General features: G+C 45.1%; 1 long non-coding RNA gene across 2 annotated transcripts in view; it reads left to right on the top strand.

The window, feature by feature from the left end:
- Positions 1–9,407: 9,407 nt before the first annotated feature.
- The window catches only part of LOC107650032 (uncharacterized), a 30,802-nt gene continuing 14,624 nt past the window's right edge, over positions 9,408–25,585 (top strand). The window contains exon 1 of one of the 2 annotated variants that reach the window (XR_008911951.1): positions 9,408–9,585. This is a non-coding gene — a long non-coding RNA (uncharacterized LOC107650032). The remainder of the gene's footprint in view (positions 9,586–25,585) is intronic. The other variant, XR_001624637.2, reaches the window with a different exon arrangement.

The raw sequence follows: 25,585 nt of genomic DNA, 5'->3' as shown, positions 1-25,585 counted from the left end.
ATGATTGGAGTTGAGGAGAGATCCTTGGACTGAATATAGAGACCAGGGAACCATTTCCATAGAGAAAAGCTTTGAACCCACTAGAATTGATGAATTTACTAACCCAGAAAGTATAGAGGAAAAAGAGAAGTGGGGTGAGGACAAAGTTAATGGTAAAGGTCCTTCAGAGATTGAAGAATGGTCAGACAGGTCAAGGGAGAACCACTGGGCTTCGAGGCCCCTTTCTACTCTAGTTTCTGCTGGCGGTAGCTTAATGTGAGCTCCCCAGAACAATTTCACTTATTCATCCTGATTTCGAATAGCTGAGAGCTGAAAGTTCATAGAATCAAGGCACTAATGATCAAGAAACACCAGCTCATTTATTCTAATCTGGTGCCTGTAAACCCAATTGGCCACACTCTACAACGCTATCAAGGTTAATTTCTACTTTAAATAATCCTTTTCTACATAAGATTGACCCCATTTGTTTTTCCTAACTGGATTATGGGAGTCTGGTTTCATGCTCTTATTATCAAAATAACATTTTGTTTCCCTAAAATCCTGTAACTTCAGAATGGGAAGGAACCTCAGGCAGCATCTGGTCTAATGAGAAAATGGAAAGAAGCTTGAAATCATAGGACCCAGGTTTGAATTCCATCTCTGTTTCTTATGACCTGCAAGACTTTCAGCAAATCAGTTCTCTTCATTGAGTCTCAGTTTGTTTTTTTCTCAGGAAAATGAAGGAGTTTGACTAGATGGTCCCAAAACTTTCTTCCAAGTCTAAGTCCTATGATTCCAAATAACAAGGCAGTGTCATATAATGAATAGGGGACTGAACTTGGGGTCAGCAAGACCTGATTTCAGATCCAGCCTCAGACACATATATATCTGCCTAGGGACATAGTATCCCTGGGCAAGTTGCTGAAGCTCTCTATGGCTCAGTTTTCTCATCTGTAAAATGGAATAATAATAACAACACTTCACAGAATTGTTATCAAATGAATTAAACTATGTAAATTCTTAGCAAACCTTAAAGGGTTATATAAATGCATATCATTATTATATTGTTAGCTCTCTGACCTGGAGTAAGTCACCTGACCTCTCTGTGGTTTCCTCTTCTGTAAAATGAAAGATTTGGACCCAATGGCCTCTAAGGTCCTTGAAGGACCCTATAAATCTGCATATGAACCATAGATTCCTTCTATGGCATCACCAAGTGGTCATTCATCTTCCACTTGAATTCTTCAAGGCATGGGGAGTTCACTGCTTTACCCAAAAAAGTGTCCTTATTGAATGTGCCTGTTAACAAAATCCCAATATTCTCTCTTTTTAAAGAACAGAGTGGAGTCCATCTGGTGGGGAATGTATTGATCTGGTTTGATATTCTAAATCAATCTGGAATGCCCTCATAGTCTACCCAGCTTATGATTCTGTCTCTGACAAGGACACCTGGATGTTGTTCTACTTCATGTTATCAAATTCAAATTAATGTCATTATCACCATTCTTTTTTCTTATTATGTTTTTATTACCAATCACCTATGGAAATAGTTTTAACATTTGTTTTCTGACATTTTGCAATTCTCTCCCTTCCTCTCCTCCTCCCTGGGGTGGCAAGTGATCTGATATAGGTATCCATGTGCTATAATGCAACACATATTTCCATATTCATTATGTTGAGAAAGAAAACGCATATCATGCATACAAGAAGAAACTTGTCAAGGAAATAAAGTGGAAAATGGCATGTTTTATCTGCCGTCAGACTCCATCGGGTCCTTCTAAGGCTGTGGATAACATTTTTCACCATGAATCCCTTAAAAATGTCTTGGATCCTTGCATTAGTGATATTAGTTAGGTTTCTACAGCTGATTAGCATATAATATTGCTATAACTGTATAGCTGTTATTCTGGTTCTGTTCACTTCACTTTGCATCAGTTTATGCAAGTCTTTCCAGGTTTTTCTTAGCTCTTCCTGCTCATCATTTCTTTTCTTTTTTTAATTGAAATTTATTTATTTAATTCATTAAGAATATGTCTCCATGGTTACAAGATTCATATTCTTTCCCTCCTCTCCTCCCACCCCCCTCCCATAGCCGATGTGCAATTCCACTGGGTTTTACATGTGTCATTAATCAAGACCCATTTCCATATCATTAGTATTTGCATTAGGGTGATCACTTAGAGTCCACATCCCCAATCAGATCCCCATCAACCCATGTGATCGAGCAGTTGTTTTTCTTCTGCATTTCTGCTCCCACAGTTCTTTCTCTGGATGTGGATAGTGTTCTTTCACATAAGTCCCTCAGAACTGTCCTGGATCACTGCATTGCTACTAGTAGAGAAGTCCATTACATTGGATTGTACCACAGTGTATCCGTCTCTGTGTACAAGGTTCTCCTGGTTCTGCTCCTCTCACTCTGCATCACTTCCTGGAGGTTGTTCCAGTCCCCATGGAATTCCTCCAGTTGATTATTCCTTTGAGCACAATAGTATTCCATCACTAACAGATACCACAATTTGTTCAGCCATTCCGCAACAGAAGGGCATCCCCTCATTCCTGTTTATTTCTTATAGCACAGTAGTATTCCATTCCCATCATAGAGGGATTCATTCAGCCATGCCCCCACTGATGGCATTATTTCCATTATTAACAACTTTGTTAATGGCCAATTCAATTGAACCAACATTTTTGCTCTTGATCCATTGACGTACCTCCAGGTATCACCTGGCTTGGCGCTACCCCTGGATTTTCTAAGGCAATGGGGTCCAGTGAAACCAGGCTGGCTTTGAGTATAGCCAGTCCTGATGATGGTCTCTGTCTGTGGTTTGTGAGGTGCCCTAGCTTAGTGAAGGGACACAGTGCCCAGACATGGGGTGGCCACCAGAAAAGATGATTTCCAGATACAGCAATCAGAAGATGTTGAAAAAGTTCTGGAGGTTGGTGGACAGATCCAGGCTCCTGGACTTCCTGACTGCCTCCTAATAAGGAGAGCTATCCCAAAGTAGTCTGTGACTCATGTCCACACTAGGGGTCTTCAAGTGGAGGACAGGTGAATCATTGGCAAGGAAGTTGAAAAAGCAGTTCTACTTGAAGTGCAGGATGGATTTCTGAGTCTCCTTCATTTCTGGCTCAGGCCCTCTTCACCTCTCACCTGGTCTCTTGCATTCTCCTGCTCATAAGACTCCTCTTTCTATTCTTTCCTCCATTCTCCACTCAGCTGCCAAACAGAGCTTCCCCAACCTCAGATTTGACCAGCCACTCCTCTGCTCAATAAGCTTTAATGATTCCCTATTGCCTCTAGTATAAAATGTAAAATCCTTTATTGGGGCATTTGAAGCCCTCCACAGTCTGGCTACACAGACTTCATCTCTCCAAGTGGTTTACATATTCCTGAGCCTGCCACATGCCCTGGGCTCCAGCCAAACTGGCTTGCTTGATGTTCCCCATATATTACATTCCATCTCCTACCTCTATGCCTTTGCCCCAGTATCCTCCAGGCTTTGAATGACCTCCCTCTTCTTCTCTTCCTCTTGGACTTCTGACCCCCCTAGAAGATTCAGATCAAGCACCAGATCCTGCAGGAGGTCTTTTCTACAGCAGATTGCCTGCCCTTCCCCATGACTCAGCATTCATTTTTTTCTGACTGGCACTATAGATCTGTGATCTTGTTTTTTTCCCCCAGTAGACAAGAAACTCTTTGAGGGGAAGTTTTGTTGCTCCGGTGCCTAAGAGGGTCCAAATTCGTGTTTAATCATTAATAAGTGTTAGTTGATTAATTGAACAATCTTCTTAAAGAGGGAAGTGAATGCAGACAATTGTGTGTGTGAATTAATTTACAATTACATATCACTTTAAGGTTTTTAAAGTGTTTTCATACACATATTTTTCAGCTCAGTGGTTCCCCTAGGAGGGAATTAGGGCAGGGATTCACTTTCACGTAGCAGGATCTATTCTGGATTCATTATCAGAAGCCTCAAGTTGGAATTTCTGCTCTGCTTTTACTAGCTATGTGATCTTGGGAACGTCCTTTCCTCTCTCTGGGCCTCCATTTCCCCTTCTGTAAAATAAACGGCTTGAACCAGACAATCTAGACAGAGCAGGTGGCATTATAGAGAAGAATATTGGACCTGACCCTAGGAAGACTTGTGTTCTAATCTAGTTATATGATTTGCTAGATTCTTCTGGTAATTTCTGGAGGACAGGGACTGTTGGTAATGTTGCTACCGTGCAACATTGCCCTAGTTACCCTAACTTTCCCTAAGTAAGCCATTTTGGTTGAACCATGATTCTTTTCTTTTTTTTTAACCCTCATCCATCTTGGAATCAATACTGTGTATTGGTTCCAAGGCAGAAGAGTGGTAAGGGCTAGGCAATGGGGGTTAAGTGACTTGCCCAGGGTCACACAGCTAGGAAGTGCCATGAACCGGGATTCTAATTAAGCTTTTCAGGAGCCCATTTCTATTTTTCTCTGTTGGTACCTCTAGCGAGAGTCGATTCTCTGTCCTTATGGACTGCTGGGTTAAGTCTCCTCCCCTTCTCCCCCTCCCCCTTCTTCCCATCTCTTCTCCCTTTCCTCTCCTCTCCTCTCCTTCCCTTTGTTGCCAGGCTCCACAGGCAGAGAAATCCCCTTCATCATTGAATAACTGTCCACCATTTTCCCTGTCCCACCTCCAAAGAGATTTCTTACTCAAGGTGGTTTCTGACAAATGTGAAGAGCAGGTTCCCATTATTAGGTGTCCTGGGGAGGCTGGCTGATGACCACGTGGCAGAGGTGTTAGAGCCAGGATTCACGCTTTGGCTGAGGGTCCTGCTAGACAATCTTTGAGATACCCTAAGAGTTGGGGGCTGGATGCCCCTAATTTCTGAGGCTGAAAGTTTTCTTTGAACTGTTACTGTGTTACTGTGCCGTCTTTGGATTCTCTGCTTATTAGAAGGTGGTTTCTAAAGGGAAGCAGGGATCTTTAGGAGTCACCACAGCTGCAGAAGGACTCAGTCATGCCAAGCTAGCCTCAAGGCCTTTTTGGCTTCTTTTACAAAACAAGATGGCTAGATGTAGTTATGGAACAGACACGATACACCTAGAATTCAGCATTCAGCAATGCATTTAACAACACTTTCCTGAGAGCATTCTGAACAAGATGGAGAAATGATAGAAAAATTAGATTGACTCATAACTGAGAACTAGACCCCAGGCCTCTGGAGTCAGAAGACTTGGGTTCAAATGCTGCCTTGGACACTCACTCCCTTCAGTAAGTTACTTAAAATGAGACGGTTGGACAAGGTGGTCTTGGACATCCCTTCCTTCCCTCTCAGTCTCTCCCTATTCTCTCTGCATCCACAGGTCAGCACCTTCTGACCTTTCAGCCTCTAATTACATGAATAAATGGGCACTTGGAGGGAGTGCCCCAGGAATCTCTCCCAGGACTCTGTAATTCAACATTTTGATCAGTCTCTTAAATGGCAGGCTCACCACATATAAAGATGATAAAATCTTGGAGAGGTAGCCAAAAGTTAGGCCGCCATTGTTAAGATGCAAAAAAAATCCATACTACAATGCTGGGCTGAATCAAATAAGGACACGTGCAAAATCTTCCACCCGGGCTCCCAAAAAACCAAGTGTATATGTACAGGAAGGAGGATGTCTAGCTACAGGGCCTGAAAGAGCTCCAGGGATGCTAGTGGACCCCAAGCTCCAGGAGTCCACAGAGTGATGCAGCAGACATTCTTTGGGATGGGAAGGGACTGGGAAAACATGTATTAAGGACTTTCTGTGTGTCTGCCACTATGTTGAGTTCTGGAGATCCAAGTCTAAGTGAGCAAGATAGACCCCGCCTGTTAGGAGTTTCTGTTCTCATGGGGGAAGCCACGTCCAGGTGAAGGCTGGTGGAGAAGGGTGACTACTGTTCTCAGAGCTAAAGCAGGAAAGGCGGGAGAGAGCTGAGAAGGGGCCTCGGCACAGAAAGAAGATGGCTGAGGAGTGGCAGGCAGGAAAGAAGCCCAAGGGCCTGGTAGCGCCAGGCTGAAGATAGAGGAGCATCCACCTGTCCCTGCTGAACAGGGAGCCAGCCCGGCATCCCAGAGCCTAGTAGGGTGGAGTGCCAGGCACACCAATCTGTGTTGGCTCACTGACTCACTCTCTACTAGCCATGCCATCACATCTGGGGTCTGTGATCCAGCAGTTCTGGGCGCCATGTTTTAAGACCTTGAAAAACTGGAGGCTATTCAGAGAGGAATGATGGAAAGAGGATGCTTAGCCTGGGAAAGAGAAGCTTTCGGAGGGGTTCCGTGCAAGTATCTAAAGTATCTCTGCGTGGCCCCTGAGGACAGAAATGGGAGCAATGAATGCAAGCTGGAGATGGGGGGCAGCAAGAAGTGCCCAGGCCCTCCACACGGGAATTCTGTGCCTTGCTACGGGAGCCTGAGCAAGCCCCAATCTCTGTGCCAGGCCGGGTCTCTTCATCTTTATATTCCTAGTCCAGCGCCTTTCACGTGCGTGAGACTAACTGGAGGAAAGAGACAATTTCTCGGTTTAGGAAACTCGATGCAAAGGATGCTTCCTTCTCTCCCCAGGTGACTCTACCAGGCTGGGCATCTGAATAGCTGCCGAGGCACCTGGGAGCCTTTCCCCTCAATTAGCTATTCCATTTCTCTGCTCTATTTACCGGGGAGAGCTGGGCAGGTCAGTGGTTCACCCCAAAGCACCCCTCCCCCATCGGAAATGCCCAGGGGGTGAGCCCGTGCCCGGAGGAGGTCCCCAGGTCTCTTCTGGGTTGTCCCTTGGTGGAGGTTTAGTGAAACCAAGGGAAGGCGGAACGGAAAGAAGGGGCGCCGTTTCCCTTGGAAGCCTGGGTGAGCAGTTCTGCCCCCCGCTAGTGCTGGGCCAGGGAGACTCCGAGGATTCCAGCTGTCCTTTGGGAGCCTCGGGAACGCCGCGGCTATGTTTGGTTCCCCTCTTGCCGTAATGGGGCGGGCGGGCAGGACAGCTGAGCCGGGGCAGCTGTCGTCAATAACTCTCCTGGGTGCCCGCCTCCCACCCAGAGCAGGAGGCCAGGCTTCCAGGCCGCTCTCCCTCGCACTGCCCGTTGGACTACGGCGCTAGCGCAGTGGAGCTGGGGGGGGGGGGGGGCTGGTGCTCCTGGGTTGCCCATCCTGCTGAGCGGGCTGGGGGGGGGGGGGAATGAGGTCAGTGGCAGCTCCATTGGTGGCCACGCCCTCTCAGGGGGGCTCTCCCTAGCCCTCTCCGCTTTCCCGGGTCGGAGGCGTCGGTGGCTCCAAACCCGAGTGGGCCTCCGTTCACAAAGCGGCCCCGATACAATCTCCTAATTGTGCCTTTGTGCCGTATGAAAAGTGCCCCGAGCCAACGGGGTTCGGAAAATTGGTTTTCCCCTTCCTTGGACGGCGGCAGGCTGGGCGGCAGGTAATTAATTCAGCACGCAGTGAAAGCGCCGCCGCCGCCGCGGGCCCAAGCCGGAGCTGGGCGGCTGCAGCCTCTGCAAAGAGCTGCTGGCTGAGAATGTGATTATCGCCAACGCCAGAGCCTGCGGCGGCCGTCGCCGAAGAAGAAAGGCGCGCACATCCGGTTATTGTCAGAAACCCTCATTTAGCCCTCGGTGCTCTTCTCAGCCACTGGTGCGGAAACCACAATTAAGGAGCCGGAAGTGGCACCTCGGGAGAAAGGGCCTCGCCTGGCCAGGCTCTGCCGCCTCCCGGGGGTGGGCTCCTCCTGCACGTTAGCGGGGCGGGGCGGGCCACGAAGGGGGCTAGACACCATCCTGGGGATGCCTCAGTTTCTTAAGGAGGCTTCCAGGAACCCCGGGAACATCGCTGGCTAAGAAGAAGGGCTAAATCTTTCTGGAGAGCTGCCGGCAGGGCAATGCACTTTGCGGGGAGAGTGGGACCCCAAATGCCCGGACTCTTATCGGTCTAAGTGCCTTGTTTCCTTTGGTTTTCACAACTGTCACGATTTTAAAGATGGGAGAACCAAGGTTGACAGTAAAATGACTTGCCTAGGGTCACCCAGCTAGTAAGTCAGGTAGAATCTAGTTAGAATCCACTCTTCCTGACTCCAAGTTCGGCGCTCTATCCGGTAGTTGTTGGAAGCACGTCAAAGACGTCAAGAACGTCAGAATCCTAGAACTATGGATGGGTGGGTGTAGCTACCCTCCGCCCCTGCGGATTGCTGCTCCCTCCACACCTTCATCCAAATGAATTCAGTCATTATTTAAATATTATTAAGTGCCTCCAATGCACCGGAGCCCCTGCGCAGGACGGGGAATAAATAATATATATTTCAAATCAACAATAATAATAAATATCTTTTACTTACCAAAAAATAAAAAATACAGGAGAGTAGCCCCAGCCCTCAAGAATCTTCCGTCGTCTTACTTGGAGATTCTTAGCTATATCTTTCGAGAAACCCTCCCAGACAGGGTGCATTGGGGTGGGGTGGGGGGAGCCTCCCCCTTCTCCTTTTTACATTTCTGGGTGACCAGAAGCCCTGGACCCGCCGTCTATCATTCCTAGCTTTCTTTAGGCACCACATTGTCAAGTTGTACGGGTCTTCAGCAATGTCTTTCTTGCCACTTCTCATGAGCAAATGATTGCTAGAAACCCTGCCGACTCCCTCCGCCCACCTTGGGTCACCTGCAATCCTGGTCTTTCTGACGTCCCAGGTTCAGTGATTCACAGCCCCAAGGTGCCAGCCCTCCAGGAGCATCCCATTCACCCAAGAAGCTGAGTCCCAGGCTAAGGCAGGCTGAGGGTCTCAAACCATTGGCGTGTTGGGGGACCAGACTGGAACAGGTGGCTGGATGACAATAATTCTTCCCAGTAGCCACTGAAAGCAGCTGAAGCAGGTTCTGTGGCGAGCTTGGAGGCCATGATCACCGGCCCCAGGGCCCAGAATATGTTAAACAGCTTTGCTGGGGTCACACCTAGAGGAAGTAGAAGACTCTTGACTGAATTACTTCTGCCATGGCAAGGAGCCTTTTCCATTAGAAAATGTCGTTGGCCCTCTCTGGGACTCAATTCTCTCACCCGTGAATTGTGTATTTCAAGGCCTCATCAGCCTCCAGAGGAGGTTGGATGAGAGGGAGGATCTCTAAGGATCTTTCTAACCCTGTTCTGTGTTCCCAGGCCCTTTTCTACCCTGACCTTCTCTGTTCTAAGGTCCATACCAGGTCTGACCTTCCCAGTTCTAAGGCCTCTCCCAGCTCTGGCATTCCATATTCTAACTTTCCATGTTGTAATATTATCAGTTACTAAACATTTATTGAGAGCCTACTATTCGCCAGGCACTGACCTAACTGTCCTCCCTAAGAGCTGAGGATTCAAAGAGACAAAAGAGGGTACACAAGGACAAAAGAGACAAAAGTCTTCCTGCCCACCAGAAGATTACAATCTAATGGGATTGTCACCACTCAGAACATTCTGTATTCTAAGTTCTAATGTCCTTCCCCACTCTCGTGTTCCAAGGCTCTTCCCAGCTCTTCCCTAGGTCCCTGCCACTGAGATGCACAAGCAAGCTTGTTATCTGTTGAAGGCTTAATTAATTGTTGATAAAGTCTAAATGGGGAGACAGGCTTCCTCCAACTGACAAGTCTGCAGGTAATTTGACGTTTGTTCCTCTTGGCTCCCAAAGGCTTTCCCTCGGGGAAAGAAGAGGGAGGGAAGAAGAGGGGGCTGTTGATCACATGCCTGCTGCCCAGGGAGCCATTACCTCCTGACCCTTGAGTTTCTTCCCATGGGTTGCCCCAGTTTTCTGTATTTCCCTCTCCCTGGTTCAGGCCCATTCACTCTGTGTCGTTGAAGGCTACAGGGACTGCTGTTTGTTCAGACCGTCATCTTGGATTCAGAGGAAACTATGGTACCTGGCAGTCCTGACTGGCTGTAGGAAAGGGCTTACCTCATGGTTGTCCCTTGCCCCAGGACCTGCCCACATGAGAAAGAGTGGCGATTAAGCGTTAAACCTTTTTAAACCAATATTTCTCTCCACTGGTACTACACAGCCAGACTAGGCTTCCCAGAGCTAGCCCTGATCCCTTTACCTCTCTGCTCAAAGCCATCAATGATGCCCTACTACAGCCCTAACATTCCTCCTCCCAGCTCCAGCATTCTTGGAATTCAGTCTACTCCCTCACACAACCCTCTGGGACACTGATCTCGCCTTGCCTATCATATCCCAATCAGAGAACCTCCAGAGGGGATGGTCAGCCTTTTCTTTGGTTTGGGGGTTTGGCCCTCGTTCTATTGATTAATGCCACTCACATATTTTGACAAATGGTTTAGAAGTGAAGGAACTAGCCAGGCAAAGTGATACTTGAGAGAAGGTGAAGCCACTCCACAGCTCAAGAAAGGACATTTCCCAAGGGTAGCATCTGGACCAAAGCCACTAGGATGAGACGGGTCTCCTCTGCCCAGCTTTGCTTCAGAAAATGGGCAGGATGCCACTGCTCCGGGTGAGAATGAGGTACAAAGGGAGGGCAGTGAGTCAGCCCTGAGGTTCTGACAAGCATCCTTATAGGTGCCCTCTTACCTCCTGAGGAGGCTGATGCCCCGGGTTGTGTCATGCACATACAACCAGCACTGTACCAAAGATGGGATAGTCCCAGCTAAAACCCAACCTTCCCATCCCCCCAATTCTAGTGCCTTTCCTTTGCTGAACCCCCACTGGACCATGTCTGTATCTTGTTTGTTGATTATTCCCAAGCGTTGTTTGCATGGTGTCTCCTCTTTAGCTCTTTGGAGGCAGGGGCTATCTTTGGCCTTTCTTTGCACAGTGCCTGGGGAATAGTAGGCACTTACTACCATCAATGCTTGTGAGACTGAGCCTCACTCTTTGGCTGTGGCTATAGACAGGAAGGAAGGGATATGACAGATCTCCCAACAGCAGAACTGAGAAGACTAAGCAGATGATTGCTATTGGGATGTGGGGTGGGCAGGGAACAAGAAGGAGAATTTGAGGAGGATTCCAGGGTGGAAAGTCTGGGACCTAGAAGTTGATGGTGTCCTTTGAATCAATATGGGTGTTTGTGGGTGAAGCGGGGAAGATAGTAAATGTATTTTTTCAAATTCATAGATATTTCATTTGCCCAATAGCACATAACAATTTTCAACGTTTTCCAAAATTATAAGATGCAAACTGTCTCTCCTTCCCTTTTCTCTCCCCTCTCAGAGATTTGATCTGGGTTATACGTGTATTATTGGCAAAACATACTTCTATATTAATCACTGTTGTAGAGGAATACTCATATAACCCCCCCCCCCAGTAAAAACGTAAATAAGCTAATGTGGAAAATAGTCCGTTTTTATCTGTATTTGACTCCAGCAGTTCTTTCTCTGGAGGTAGATAGCATTCTGGGTCCTAAGTCCTTTAGAATTGTGCCAGATCTGAGTAGCTAAATCTTTCACAACTGATTATACCACAATGTTGCTGTTACTGGGTACAATGTTTTCCTGGTTCTGCTTATGTCTCTTTGCATCGGTGCCTGTAGATCTTTCCAGCTTTTTCTGAAATCATCCTATATTACAGCACGATAGTATTCCATTTCCAACATAGATCATGGTTCATTAAACCATTCCCTAATCGATGGTCAGTCATCCCCTCAATTTCCAATTCTTTGCCACCACAAAAAGAGATGCGATCAATATTTTTTCACAAGTAGGTCCTTTCCCCCTTTTAAAGAAATCTCTTTGGGATTGTAAGAGAGGAGAGCAAATTCATGATGCTGGGACCATCTTGAGTGGGGGAAGGGCAGGAAGGAGAGAGAATTCTGGAGAAGGAACAGAGGAACTGGGAAGACCCAAACAGTTGAACTCACTTTTCTTTGGGAAGCCCACCAGGGAGGTTGATCTGAGCGAACCTCTGAGCCTGGAGCAGCCTGTGCAGCCTGACCTCAGTATCCAAGGGGAAGGCAAACCAGAGTGAATAGGACTTTGCCAGAAAGCTATTCACCACAAGAAGATTTCCTCTCAATCCCTCTAGACAGCCTTGAATTTTATATCATAGCTAGGATAACTAGGAGTCAGGACAACTCTCACAATTGATCCTGCAGGATTTGGGGGAGAAGGGGTTCAATTGTTATATTTAGGGTCTTCCTATTTCCCACCTTCCCATTACATCATCCTGCAACTCACTTGCCCTACCTTTCATGTGTTCCTTTAGAATAAATAGCTGTTTGCTAGATCAAGTGCCTGCTGCGTAGTATCCAAGAAGGGAGGCTTGGAGTTGGGGGCGGGGGGGAGTTATACTCCTCTCTTCAGAGAAGGGAGAAGCTATATGTCCTGTTCTTTATTTCAACCAAGTCTCTGAGGGAACAGTAACCTGTGATTCTGAAGGCAACCAGAGGGGTTTACCAGGGAAAGAGCGAAGAAAATCTATCTATCCCCTCTCTCCACCTCTTGGCTCCATTCTATCTCTACCACACTCTGGTCCTGCATTCAGTGGTAGGATACTCCATTCCTCTCCCTCCATTACAGGATGCAGACCCAGTAATGGTATTATAGGATCAAAGGGTTTGCTCAATTTTATGGCCCTTTGGACATAATTCCAAATTGTTCTCCAGAATGGTTGGATCAGTTCACAACTTCACCAACAATGCATTAGTATCCCAATTTTCCCACAGGTTGTCCAGTCACTTTCCTTATTGCCATACTGGCTGAAATCTGATATGTGTGAGGTGGTACTTCAAAGTAGTTTTAATTTGCATGTTTTGAATCAAGAGTAATTTTGAACATTTTTTCCATTTGATTATGGATAGTTTTTATTTCTCCATTTGAAGACTGCTTGTTCATATCTTTTGACCATTTGTGTTTTGGGGAATGGCTTGAATTATTATAAATTTGATTTAGTTCACTATAATTTTGAGAAATTAACCCTTTATCTAAGAAAGTTACCATAATATTCCTACACACACACACAGTTTGTTGTTTCCATTTTCATCTTACTTATAATGACTTTGCTTATTTATTCAAAGCTTTTTAAATTTAATATAAATAAAATTATTCATCTTATAATGCTTTCTATCTCTTCTTTGCTTATAAATTCTTCCCTTCTCCATAGATCTGACAGAAAAACCATTCTGTGTTCCCTTAATTTATTTTTTAAAATGTCCTTATATATTTAGACCCTTTATATCTAAATCATATACCCATTTCAATCTTATCTTGGTATTTAGGGTGTGAGTTATTGGTCTATACCTGATATCTGTCATACTGTAGCTCAGTTTTCCCTGCAGTTTTTATCAGATAGTGAGTTCCTATCCCAAAAGCTGAGGTCTTTGGGTTTACCAAATACTAGGTGGCTAAGATCATTTACAACTGTAAAGATTAAATTAGTTTCTCTACTAAAAGTATTATATTTTATGAGGTTTATTAAAGATTATTAGAAATCAAGGAAATAAGAAAATGCAAAATGAGAAAAACACATGCCTAGGGCTGATTAGCCCATTCACAATTTACTTACATGCTGAAGCATGTGCTTAGAAGCGGAGGAAGAGACTGCTTAGGAGTCAGAGAGTCCTTTAAATACTAAATTGTGTTCTTGCACTCGGGTAAGGACTCAGGTGAGATTATAGGGAATTCTGGGAATTGAAGTCCAGAGTTCAAATCTCCATTTTACACGACCCTGTATAATGTGTATTTCTCTCTGCAAACCTCCCCCCTTTCCTAAGAACAGTACCTAACCTATTCCATTGACCACCATTCTATTTATTTTTTAAAGTTTATTCAACTAAGAATATTTTTCCATGGTTACATGAACCATGTTCTTTCCCTCCCCTCTTCCCACCCCTCTCTTGTAGCCAATGTATAATTCTACTGGGTTTTACATGTGTCATTGATCAAGACCTATTTACATATTATTAGTATTTGTACTAGGGTGATCACTTAGAGTCCACATCCCCAATCAGATCCCCATCGACCCATGGGATCAAGCAGTTGTTTTTCTTCTGCTCCCACAGTTCTTTCTCTGGATGTGGATTCTTTCGCATAAGTCCCTCAGAATTGTCTTGGATCATTGCATTGCTACTAGTAGTCCATTATATTGGATTGTGCCACAGTGTATCCATCTCTGTGTACAATGTTCTCCTGGTTCTGCTCCTCTCACTCTGCATCTATTCCTGGAGGTCATTCTAGTTCACATGGAATTCCTCCAGTTCATTATTCCTGTGAGCACAATAGTATTCCATCGCCAACAGATACCACAGGGGGGCAGCTGGGTAGATCAGTGGATTGAGAGCCAGGCATAGAGATGGGAGGTCCTAGGTTCAAATTTGGCCTCAGACACTTCCTAGCTGTGACCCTGGGCAAGTCACTTAACCCTCATTGCCTAGCCCTTACCACTCTTCTGCCTTGGAACCAATACACAGTATTGATTCCAAAATGGAAGGTAAGGGTTTTAAAAAATAACCTAACAGATACCACAACTTGTTCAACCATTCAGGTTTCCCCTCATTTTCCAATTTTTTGCCACCACAAAGAGTGAAGCTATAAATATTTTTGTGCAAGTCTTTTTCCTCATGATTTCTTTGGAGTATAAACCCAACAGTGGTATGGATGGGTCAAAGAACCACCATTCTATTTCTTAGAAAGCACCAGACTGTTTTGATGATAATTGCTTTATAGTACAGTTTGAGATCTGGTGCCGATAGGCCACCAGTAAGTTTATTTTTGGAAGATGCCTACAAGATACCCAAAGAAGGAACTTCAATCAGCAGGTGATAATATCGGACACTATTCAGTCCTAGGGAGAAAGGACATTAAGAACTCAAGGAAGGTTTTTTGAACAGAGGAGAACTTTGATTAGACTTGTCTTCAAGTCTGAATCTGACAGTGTGTACAAGTTAGATTAGAGGAGGAGAGATGAGGCAGTGAGACACATTAGGAAGCTCTTGCAATAGTCCAGGCAAAAGGTGATGAGAGAGGGCCAGACCTAGGGCTAGTGGAAAGGAAGGGAAGGGTAAGAGAGATGCTGACAACTGGCTGCATGTGTAGGGTAAGAGAGAGAGAGAGAGAGAGAGAGAGAGAGAGAGAGAGAGAGAGAGAGAGAGAGAGAGAGAGAGAGAGAAAGAGAGAGAGGTGATGACTATGACTGAAGTTTTAACTTTGAGTCCCTAGGAGGAGAGGGGTATCCTCAATAAAAATAGAGCATAATATGGGTGGGGATGGGTGGAGGTCTACTCCTGTGCCTATGGAAGGGTTAGAGAGATTCTAATCCTGCCAGAAATGAATGTGATTAACAAGAGTCCTCATTAGACTCAGCTTCTCATTTACAAGTCTCTCAGGACTTCAGAATGAAGTCAGACCTGATGAGTCAGAAGGAGAGAGAATTTGATTCTTTGTCAGAATTCTGACTCAAGCTGCCTCTCTCCAAGCTCAGGAACCCAGGTAGAAATGGACATTGTTTTCATCTGAGTGTTCAGATCATTCCAGATAGCCAGGGGATTGGTGATAGAGAGAAGGAGGTTTGGATTTTCTGACAGAACTTTTCTATTTTTGTCTGGATGTGATGAAGAGAGGGAGTTAGGTGTAATCCAAATAGCACATATTGAAGCCATAAGAAAGAAGGAAGGAGGAATGGAGGAAGACAAAGCAAAGGAAGGCAAAAGAAGGGAAGAAAAGGGAAGACAAAGGAAGAGGGGAGCCTTCCATCTGATATTAGTCTTTGACCCTGGGCAAGGCATTTCTCCTCTGAACCTCAGTTTTTTTATCTATAAAATGGGACTAATAATTCTATCATTTGGCAGGGACATTATCAGCCTATCAACTACAATTATTATTTATCTTCTATGTGCTATACCCTGTGGGATATAAAAATTAAAAGAAGGAATATTTGCCCTCAAGAAGCTTATATTCTATTAGAGGAGACAGCATGGACATATATAGGTGTGCACAAAGGAAATTCACAATGACAGGATAGCATTATCAGTTGGACTTGTTCAACCTCATGAAATGGATCCGTTGCTCACATTCACATCTACAGTTAATAAAGTGCTTTCACAATTGCCATCTCATCCCTTCCTTACCATAAACCCATATGGTAGTCACTTCCATTTTACAGAGAAGGAAACTCAGACTCAAAGAGGGGAGGTGACTTACTCAAGGTCACAGAGCAGGTTAGTGGTCGGGCTAGGCTGTGTATTCAAGTTGTGTGCCAACAAGTTCAGTACTGTTGGTGCCTGTGGCTACTGGGTGGCTCAGTTGATCAAAAGCCCATAAAAAAGAGGTCAAGGGCACAGGCTTGGCCCTCAGATGGAACTCTATCCCTTGCTCCTCCTTTTGCCTGTCTCTCTCCAAGGTGTTCCCTGCAGGACTGAGTAAGGAATTGTGAATGTTACACAATCAGTCCCTGCTCCAGGGAAGCCTTAACCCCAGTGACCCTACGGAATAACTACGGGGCTGAGAGTTAGGTAGCTAAGACGATGCCCTGAGCCTCACTAACAGAAGATGCTGATTCTGACACCGACCCATAAATATTCAAAAATGCTTTTTCTTAATTTGGAAATTTTTAGTTAATTAATTTAGAATACTTTTCCATGGTTACATGATTCATATTCTTTTCCTCCCCTCCTGTAGCCAATGAGCAGCTCCACTGGGTTTGACATGGATCGTTGATCCAGACCTATTTCCATATTATTGAGATTTGCATTAGGGTGATTGTCTAGAGTCAGTAGACATCCCCAACCCTATCCCCGTCCACCCATGTGATGGAGCAGCTGTTTAAGAGTGCTTTTAATAGATGTCACCGAGCTGGATCCTCATGATCTCCAGGATACATGACCTGGGGGGTGGGTCCCCCCCCCAGATTTAAATGCACAAATCTCATTCCTTGAGACAGAATTCACTGCTTTCTGTCAGCCTGCAAAAGATGGGCTGACATCCCAATACTTACTCACCTGCAAAAAGCCATCATTTTGTAATAGTCTGTAGAATATTAGACAGAAAAAAAGGAGAAGAGAGGCTTATCCCAGGGCTGTTTCTTTCTGATGTCCATTGACAAGAAGAGCAAGGACTATTAAGGAGAACTACTCATAATTGTTTCCCCACCATCCCCTGCGATAGAGAGCTTGGTATTTCCCATTCTCCCTAAGAACAAGAGAGATACAAAGCAAGATAATGGTATCTGCTACCACCTTTTTTCCTTCCTTCCTTCCCTTCCCTTCCTCCTCCTCTCTTTCCTTCCTTCCTCCCTTCCTTTCTTCTCTTTCCTCCCCCAGTCTTTCCTTCTTTCATTCTTTTCCTTCCCTCCTATCTTTCTTTGTCCCTTCTTCCCTCCCCCCTTCCTTTCTTCCTTCTCTTCCATGCTTCCATTCTTTTTTATTCTTCCTTCCATCTCTCCTCACTTCTCTTCCTTTCTTCCCTGGCTAAATTCTATCCTCATTTTGCTCCCTTGCTCTGACTATTTCCTAGATTCTAGGATCCTGTTTCTCATTTCCTTTTTCCTTTTCTCATTCTCTTTGTATATTTCTCACATATTACTAATGACTCTAGGTAGAGCGCAATCTTCAGTAATTGGGCTTGCTCAGGTCATCAGGAGCCTCAGCTGGGGAAGAGCCTGACTCTAAAAATAAGCATGTTCAAGTCACTGGGGGAGTTGCCTGGAGCCCTGAGGAGATCTAAGCCTCACTTGGCACAGGCCAGAGTTCTATTAAACCACACACCCCCAGGCAGGAATTTGGTGAGGCCAGGGCAACAGGTGGCTTCCTGGAATAGATCATCTAGTCATTCCTGCCATGAGACACATACATATGCACAGATACCTTCCCCTTTTGGGATGGTCCTGGAACAGGGGCAAGGAGAACTGCTCTCTAGCAAAAAAGCCAATTCTCCCCCAAGCCCATTTCTCACCTGTGCTTCCTTGATATCACTTGGGGGACCCGAGGAAGTCTTTTTTATATTTATAATATTCTTCCATGGTTACATGATTGATGATCTCCCTCCCCCTCCCCACCCTACTTTTTCCTCCCCCCTCCTGAAGCTGGCAAGCAGTTCCACTGGGTTTTAGATGTATTTCCATATTGTTGATATTTGCACTAGGATGTTCATTTAGAGTCTCCATCCCCAGCCATGTCCCCATCGACCCATGTGATCAAGCAGTTGGTTTTCTTCTGCGTTTCTGCTCCCACAGTTCTTTCTCTGGATGTGCATAGTGTATCTCATAGATCCCTCTGGATGGTCCTGGCTCATTGCATTTCTGCTAGTAGAGAAGTCCATTACATTTGATTGTGCCACAGTGAATCCATCTCTGTGTACAGTGTTCTCCTGGTTCTGCTGTTCTCACTCTGCATCAATTCCTATTCACATGGAATCAGGAAGACTTTAAAAAAAACCCCTCACCTTCCATCTAGGCAGAAGAGTGCTAAGGGTTAAGACATTAAGGGCTAAGTAGCTTGCCCAATATCACCCCAGAAAGTCTTGATGAGTCACTGGGGAAGCCTGTTGTTCTCCATTCCCATGACATTGCCAATGGCAAAAGAAATTAATTTTTTCTCTGCAAGAGTAGAAAACCCAGGGAGTGTTGATCAACTCAAATCCAATCAATTTAGCAAGCATCTATTAAGCACCTCCTGTATATAAAGCCCCATGCTAGAATTGGAGCTGGGAGACTTATCTCTGCAACTTACTGGTTGTGGAACCCTGTGTAAGGTCCTAACTCTCTATAGATCCATTTCCTCCTTTGGAAAATGAGGGGAGAATGAAGTAAAATCAGAGGAGCAGCTTCTAGCTATGCCATTCTGCTTTGGTGCAGGAGTGCCAGAGAGGGGCTCAGACTTGAAAGCAATCAGGGGTGGTCACTTTTGTGTCTTCTATTTGTTTGTTAAGTCTCTCAGAATGTGGCCTTGATGACTTTCTAGTTGTTCCCTCTGTGCCCAGAGCAACGAACACTTACTTCAAAGAGATCCGAACTGGCAAAAACATTGAGACAGAGTTGAGGAGGAGCTTTGAGGTTTGGAGCAATTTTCTTCAAATAACCTTAAGAGAGAGCCTGGTATCAAGGTGAGGGCTCTGAACTTGGAAGCAGCAGCTCTGAGATCAAGTCCTGACCCTTTCAGGCACTAACTACATGACCTTGGGGGAGTCACTCCATATTTTTTGGCCTCAGTCTTCTTCTAATAATCTTTGCATACCTGGTCTCTCATGGATTTCTTATGAGTGGGGGCTTTATATACCCCAAGGCTCAATAGAAATAAGAGTTATACATGGAAATACAGTTCTAGGTTAGGTCCCAGAAGGACCTACATTTTACTTATTTATTTCTTAGAGTTTTATTGATTTTTTTACACTAGAGTTATGTCCTGTTATATACCACTCTGCATTGAACCCTCCCTTGTAATAAAGAAAAACAGTACAGCAAAACCTATCTCTTTATTCTGCTTACATTTATAGCTATATCTGTTCTGTTTGAATTTAAGCTCCCCAATAGCAGGAATCGTTTCCTTCTTTGTTTTTATATCCCTAGAATCCCCAGTAGAAGTACTGGAAGACAGTAGGTGCTTAATAAATGCACTGTTGTTTGATTGCTTGATAACTGGCTGGATACAGTGATTGTCCATGCTATGTCCTCTGCAAAAACTTGCAAAACTCTGCAAACTCTGGAACTCTGCAAAAACTGTAAACTAGGAAGTGTTTTGTAAATGGTAAACCCTAGTTAAAAACCATGATGCACTTTGTAACTTTAGAGGGCTTCATAAACTGGGAAGTGCTCCCACCATGACTATTTTACTGTACCATATATAGCTTTACTGCCACTTGGGAAACCCTGAAGGGTTAGTTCTTTTCCCAGGGGAAAAGCCCAGCAAAACTCCAGCCTGGTGGTCCCTGGGTGGACGATGCTTTGGGCAGCCAGCCATTGATGAGGGCTAGTAGATCTCTGCTGATAGTGCCCCAAAGTACTTCCTAAGCTACCACATCTTGCTTCAGGGAGGTAGTAAAGAAATGGTTTCCACTCCCTGGCCCCTAAGACAAAGCCCAAAGGAATTATAGATAGAACAGAAGTCAGAAATTATTTAGTCCAAACCTCTCATTGTAGAGAAGAGGAAACTCAGACTCCGAGAGGTTAATTGACTTTTTGGAGGTCACACAAGGAGCAGAGAAGCAAGATCTAAACCAGAATCCCTCACTCTAATTCTGACATGAACTCAAAAGCATCTCAGAGACTATCCCATCCACTCTCTCTCTCTCTCTCTCTCTCTCTCTCTCTCTCTCTCTCTCTCTCTCTCTCTCTCTCTCTCTCTCTCTCTCTCTCTCTCTCTCTCTCTCTCTTTTTCTCTCTCTCTCTCAGTGCAAGACTCCCCTCTACAATATCTCCAGAAGGTCATTCAACCATTACTCAAATACCTGCAGTGGCAGGGGACAGGTTGGGGAGCTCACTACCTCATCAGACATGGAAGACCTCGTTAGTAATTATAAAGTATTTCTTTATCGTAATCTTAAATCTATCTCTCTGTACCTCCAACAGAAGTTCTGTCCTCCAAGTCCAAGCAAAACAAGGCTAATTCTTCTTCCCAGTGACAACCCCTCAGACACTTGAATTCTGAAGCAAGAAATAAGGTAGAAACATCTGAGGGTTTGTCCTTGAGTGCTGACAGTACTTCCAGTCTTTCAGAGACATAAAAACAACAGAGGTTAACATCTCCTTGGCTAGAATAATTGGTAAAAATAGGAAACAAGCAGTAGTGTTACAGCAAACTTGCTACAGAGGGGAAAGTCCCTAGAGATGGTGAGATCTTGCAGTCTGCTCTTGGCACATAAAATTGTGCTGATTATGTTAAGCCCTGGAATGTTATGGAGGTTCCTCAATGTGTCCCATAGCTACTCAGAAGAGTACAACAGACTATCCACACAGGAAATATTAAGTGGATGACAAACACCTTTCACAAAGACAGGTGAGGGACAACTCATTAAGCTGCTCCATCACTACATGAACCTTGGATGGATACTGCACATGGAAAACATGTGGGGTCAAGAATTGAACAGGAGGAGGGCAGCTTGGATTGCCTCTGGGAAATGGGACAATGTTTTCAATGAATCCAAACTGCACACACAGCAGCAGCAACAACCTCATCAACATCTTTTTTAAAAACTTCATTTAATTAGTCAATTTAGAACACTATTCCTTGGTTATAAGATTCATGTTCTTTCCCTCCCCTCCCTCAATCCCTCCCGTAGCTAACACACAATCCCACTGGGTTTTATATGTATCCTTGATCAGAACCCATTTCCATATATATATATATATATTTTTTTTTTTAATAAAAACTCTTACCTTCCGTCTTGGAGTCAATATTGTATATTGGCTCCAAGGCAGAAGAGTGGTAAGGGCTAGGCAATGGGGGTCAAGTGACTTGCCCAGGGTCACACAGCTAGGAAGTGGCTGAGGCCAGATTTGAACCTAGGACCTCCCGTCTCTAGGCATGGTTCTCAATCCACTGAGACACCCAGCTGCCCCCCTCATTTCCATATTATTGATAATTGCACCAGAGTGATCACTTAGAGTCAACATCCCCAATCATTTCCCCATCAACCCTAAATCTAGTCTAGTCTAAATCTATTCTGCCAGGCTGCTGTCCAGCTTTCCTAGTAGTTTTTGTCAAATAGGGAGTCTTTCCCCTTTGAGTTTATTGAAAATTACATAACGGTTTGCTTTTATATAGCCTGTTCCACTAACTGACCACTCTTTTTTTAACAATACTAAAATGACTTAATAATTATTGCTTCATAGAGAGTTTGAGGGTCAGTTAAGTGATGCCATGGTTAGAGCTCTAGGTTTAGAATCAAGAAGACCTGAGTTCAAATGTGATATCAGACATTTATTAGCTGTGTGATCCTGGGTAAGTCACTTATCCCTGTTTACCTCAAAACAAAAAGAACAACAACAACAAAGAGAGTTTGAGGTCTGGCCCTTCCTTTCCACTTTTTTTTGAGGTTCCTGATGTGGCTTACTACCAAATGATGGTCTTCACACAATAAAGAGTGTAAGAAATATCATTGAATATGTATATGAACCGAAAAGATGATAATAATATTTTGTTGTTTGTGATTGTTCAATTGTTTTAGTTCTATCTGACTCTTTGTGACCCCATTTGAGGTTTTCTTGGCAAAGATGCCAGAATGATTTGCCATTTTCATCTCCAGCTTATTTTATAGATGAGAAAACTGAGGCAAATAGGGTGAAGTTACTTGCCCAGGGTCACATAGCTAGTGAGTGTCTGAGGCTAGATTTGAACTCAGGTCTTCCTGACTTCAGACTCAGACATCTATCCATTGTGCCATCTAGCTACCACAATAATAATAACAAAAGAGTTAGCATTTATATAGTGCTTTCAGGTTTACAAGACACTTTACACACATTCTCTCATTTTATACTCACAACCAACATAAGAAGTAGGGGCCATTATTATACCCATTTTGTAAAGAGGAAACTGAGGCAGACTTGCCAGATATATACCATTTTAAGTATCTGAGGCTGGTTTTGAATGCTGTCTTCTTGACTCTGGCCAGTATTCTATTCACTGTGCCAGACCCCCCAGGTATTAGTTATAGCAGAAGGGCAGCAGCCTTATAAAGTGGCTGCTGCAAAGACCCAGAAGACAGCCTCCAGGCGGTGGGGTGGGGGGTAGGGGCTCTATGGAAGACTTCTGGGAAGATCTGGCCCCGAATCATGAAGGATTAGAAGGCATGGGGAGCCTTGCTCCTGTCCCAGCAAACCCACTGAAGTGGCCATGGGGCTGACCTAGTGGCTATGGGGTGACTCATGAGCACAGCATCTCTGAAATGGTGCCCGTGAATCAGAGCAAGGGCCTGGGTTGGTGGTATTTTTCCCTCCAATGCATTAAACATGACATTATGTATGTATCAAAAATGTTTGTTATGTACAGCCATTTTTTAGGATAAAAATAGACCAAATTTCCTCTCTTTTGCTCCAAAATGTCTCCAAATTCCCTTTGCAGCCTCGGAATCATCTAAGAAGTATGTGCAGCTCTCTCAGGGAATTTAAAAAGTGTTCTGTGACCAGGTTCCTTTGGCAGGTGTGAACCTGCATAGGATAAAATCTAAGCTTCAGATGCTGGCATTCAAGCCCCAGCTGGGCTTGACATTCTGGCTCCAACTGCCTGTGAGGCTTTATTAACCACGGCTCGTATACACTGGTCCAGCTGGGTTCTCCACCCTATCAGGCATGATCCCCATTTTTCTTCCTCCACAATTTCCAGTCCTCCCCATCAACAACTTGCCCATCTTGCAAGGCACACCTCAGATATCCACTCCTGCAGGTAACCTCTGATAGCCTGTCCTTCTCTACCCCCAAGCTGGAAGTGATCCCTCCCTCCTCCATATCCCTTTTCAGAGACATTGTAGTGTCATAGAGTGAGCATTGATTAGACTTGGAGTCAGGAAGACTTGGGTTCAGATCCCATCCTAGATATTTACTATGTGAGCCTGGACCAGTCACTTAACCACTCTCTGCCTCAGTTTCCTCATCTGTAAAATGAAGAGGTTGGACTCAATGGACTCTGAAGTCTCTTCCAACTAAAACCCAAAGATCTTCAAACTTTTCTTATATCCCTCTTCAAATTCTTGCCTTATTCTTTGAATCCTCTGAATTAGCCTTGTCTCCTCATTAAGACGTTCAGTCCTGTGAAGACAGTGGTTACATCTTCCCTTTTTCTTGTATCTCGCTGAATTAATCAATTAATAAGTGAGTCAGTGAGTCAGTGGATGAATCCATCAATGTAAGTCATTCTCCTCTTAGCACTTTAATCTGTGCCTGCTATAAGTCTTAAACTTGCATTGTATGAGAGAGGGTAGGGACACAGGCAGGTAGAGAATTCAGTGGCCAGTGGAGAGCAGCCCTAGAGGCTCTCTGTGGTATGCTTGGAGCTGTCCCGTGCTGACCACCCGCTGACGACTGTTCCTTTGGGCTGCCCAGGGACCTGGTTGCTGGGCTGCCTTCAAGTCCCCTTCCAAGTTCCTTGGGGCAGAGACCATTTGGCTGTTTCCTTCTTGCCCTTGAGAATAGGGGCTCCTCCATGGAGAACCCTGGTTCTTAATGGTTGATCACTCCAGTGCCTAGCACAGTGCCTGGCAAATAATAGGTGTTTAATGACCACTGGTTGGGATTAGATGAGGCTGTGTCTGATTCAGCAGTGATGCTGGACAAATCCCTGACCTTCTTCTCTTCGGTAGGAGAGGGGCTTGGTCTAAGTGACATCTCTGGCATTTCTCCTCCTGCGGCTAGGATTCAATGATCCTTTCCCCTCTCTAGGACTCAGTTTTCCTATCTGGGATCTGGGATCCTAGATTATTATCCAAGACCATAGATTATGAGCTCAAAAGGAAGTTAGAGGCCATCTCTAGTTCAACCTCCTCTTTTTGCAGATAAGGAAATTGAGTCCAGTAGAGAGGGATGACGTTTGCCTTGAGCACAGGCCCTCTAACTAACTAGGAAAGCCATGTGGTGCGGTGGATAGAGTGCTGGGTCTGAAGCTGGGAAGACTCAAATCTTACCTCAGACACTTGCCAGGCAAGTTACTTCCCCCCATTTGCCTCCATTTCCTCATCTGTAAAATGAGCTGGAGAAGGCAATGGCCAACTTCTCCACTATCTTTGCCAAGAAAACCCCATCGAGGGTCATGAAGAGTCAGCTGGGACTGAAATGACTGAACAACAACCTCTTGCCGAAATCCTTTGATCTTGTCACTGTCCCATCTGTAAATGAGGAGGCTGAACTGGTCTCTAAGGTTCTTTCTAAGAGTTGAAGGTGGTAAATTAGGAACTCTCTGAAGGTCCCATCAACTGAGTCCCTTCGGATTCTCAGATTCCCTTTCCTAACTTGGCTTTACATAGTGGTGATTAGGAAAGGGGGCTCTCGGGGGTCCACTCTCTCCCTGCTGCCCTTGGATGGACAGGCTAGTCGGGCCCTTGGATAGATGGGCCCAGGCTGGCTCTCCCAGCCACTCATCCCCACCCTGGGAGCCCACTAAGTCAGAGCCTCGAATTAGGAATTCCAGGAGGACTGGGCTCTCCATCTTTGAATGGTAATTGCACTGGCCTTTAATAATTCATCTCAGCCCACACAGCCCTGCACAGGGATCGAGGCGGGTGAGAATTACTGTAAGTGCAGCAAAGGAGGGGGAGAACAGTCTGGTGCGATTTAAAGGTCAGCCCCAAACACTCCGTTCACAGTAATTTGCAAAATAAAGACTACTTCACTCTCATGCCCGGAAGCTCAGTCCCCAAGAGGTGAGTTCTTTTTCCAATTTAAATATCCTGGTTCTCGCTGGGTGTTCTCCCCCACCCACCCCGCTCCCCAGGCTGCACAGAGGGCTTTCCCACTTGGAGTCATTGCTGAAGGAGTGTGGCTGGGGCAAAAGCCCCCCATCCAAGGCAGAGGGACCGAGGCAAGGAAGGGCCTCAGCTTCTGTCCTGCCATCCTCACAGGTCAATGGTGACACCCAATGTTATATATACATATATGAGAGAGAGAGGGAGAGAGAGAGATGTAGGGGGGGAGAGAGGGAGAGGGAGAGAGAGGGAGAAAGAGACACACACAGAGAGACACAGAGCAATAGAGACAGAGATAGACAGAGAGACACAGAGAGAGACAGAGACA

This window comes from Monodelphis domestica, chromosome 5 (genome assembly GCF_027887165.1).
Source record: "Monodelphis domestica isolate mMonDom1 chromosome 5, mMonDom1.pri, whole genome shotgun sequence".
NCBI classification, from domain to species: Eukaryota; Metazoa; Chordata; class Mammalia; order Didelphimorphia; family Didelphidae; genus Monodelphis; species Monodelphis domestica.
The sequence above is the reverse complement of the archived record's forward strand: the minus strand, read 5'-3'. Positions and strand labels throughout refer to the sequence as shown.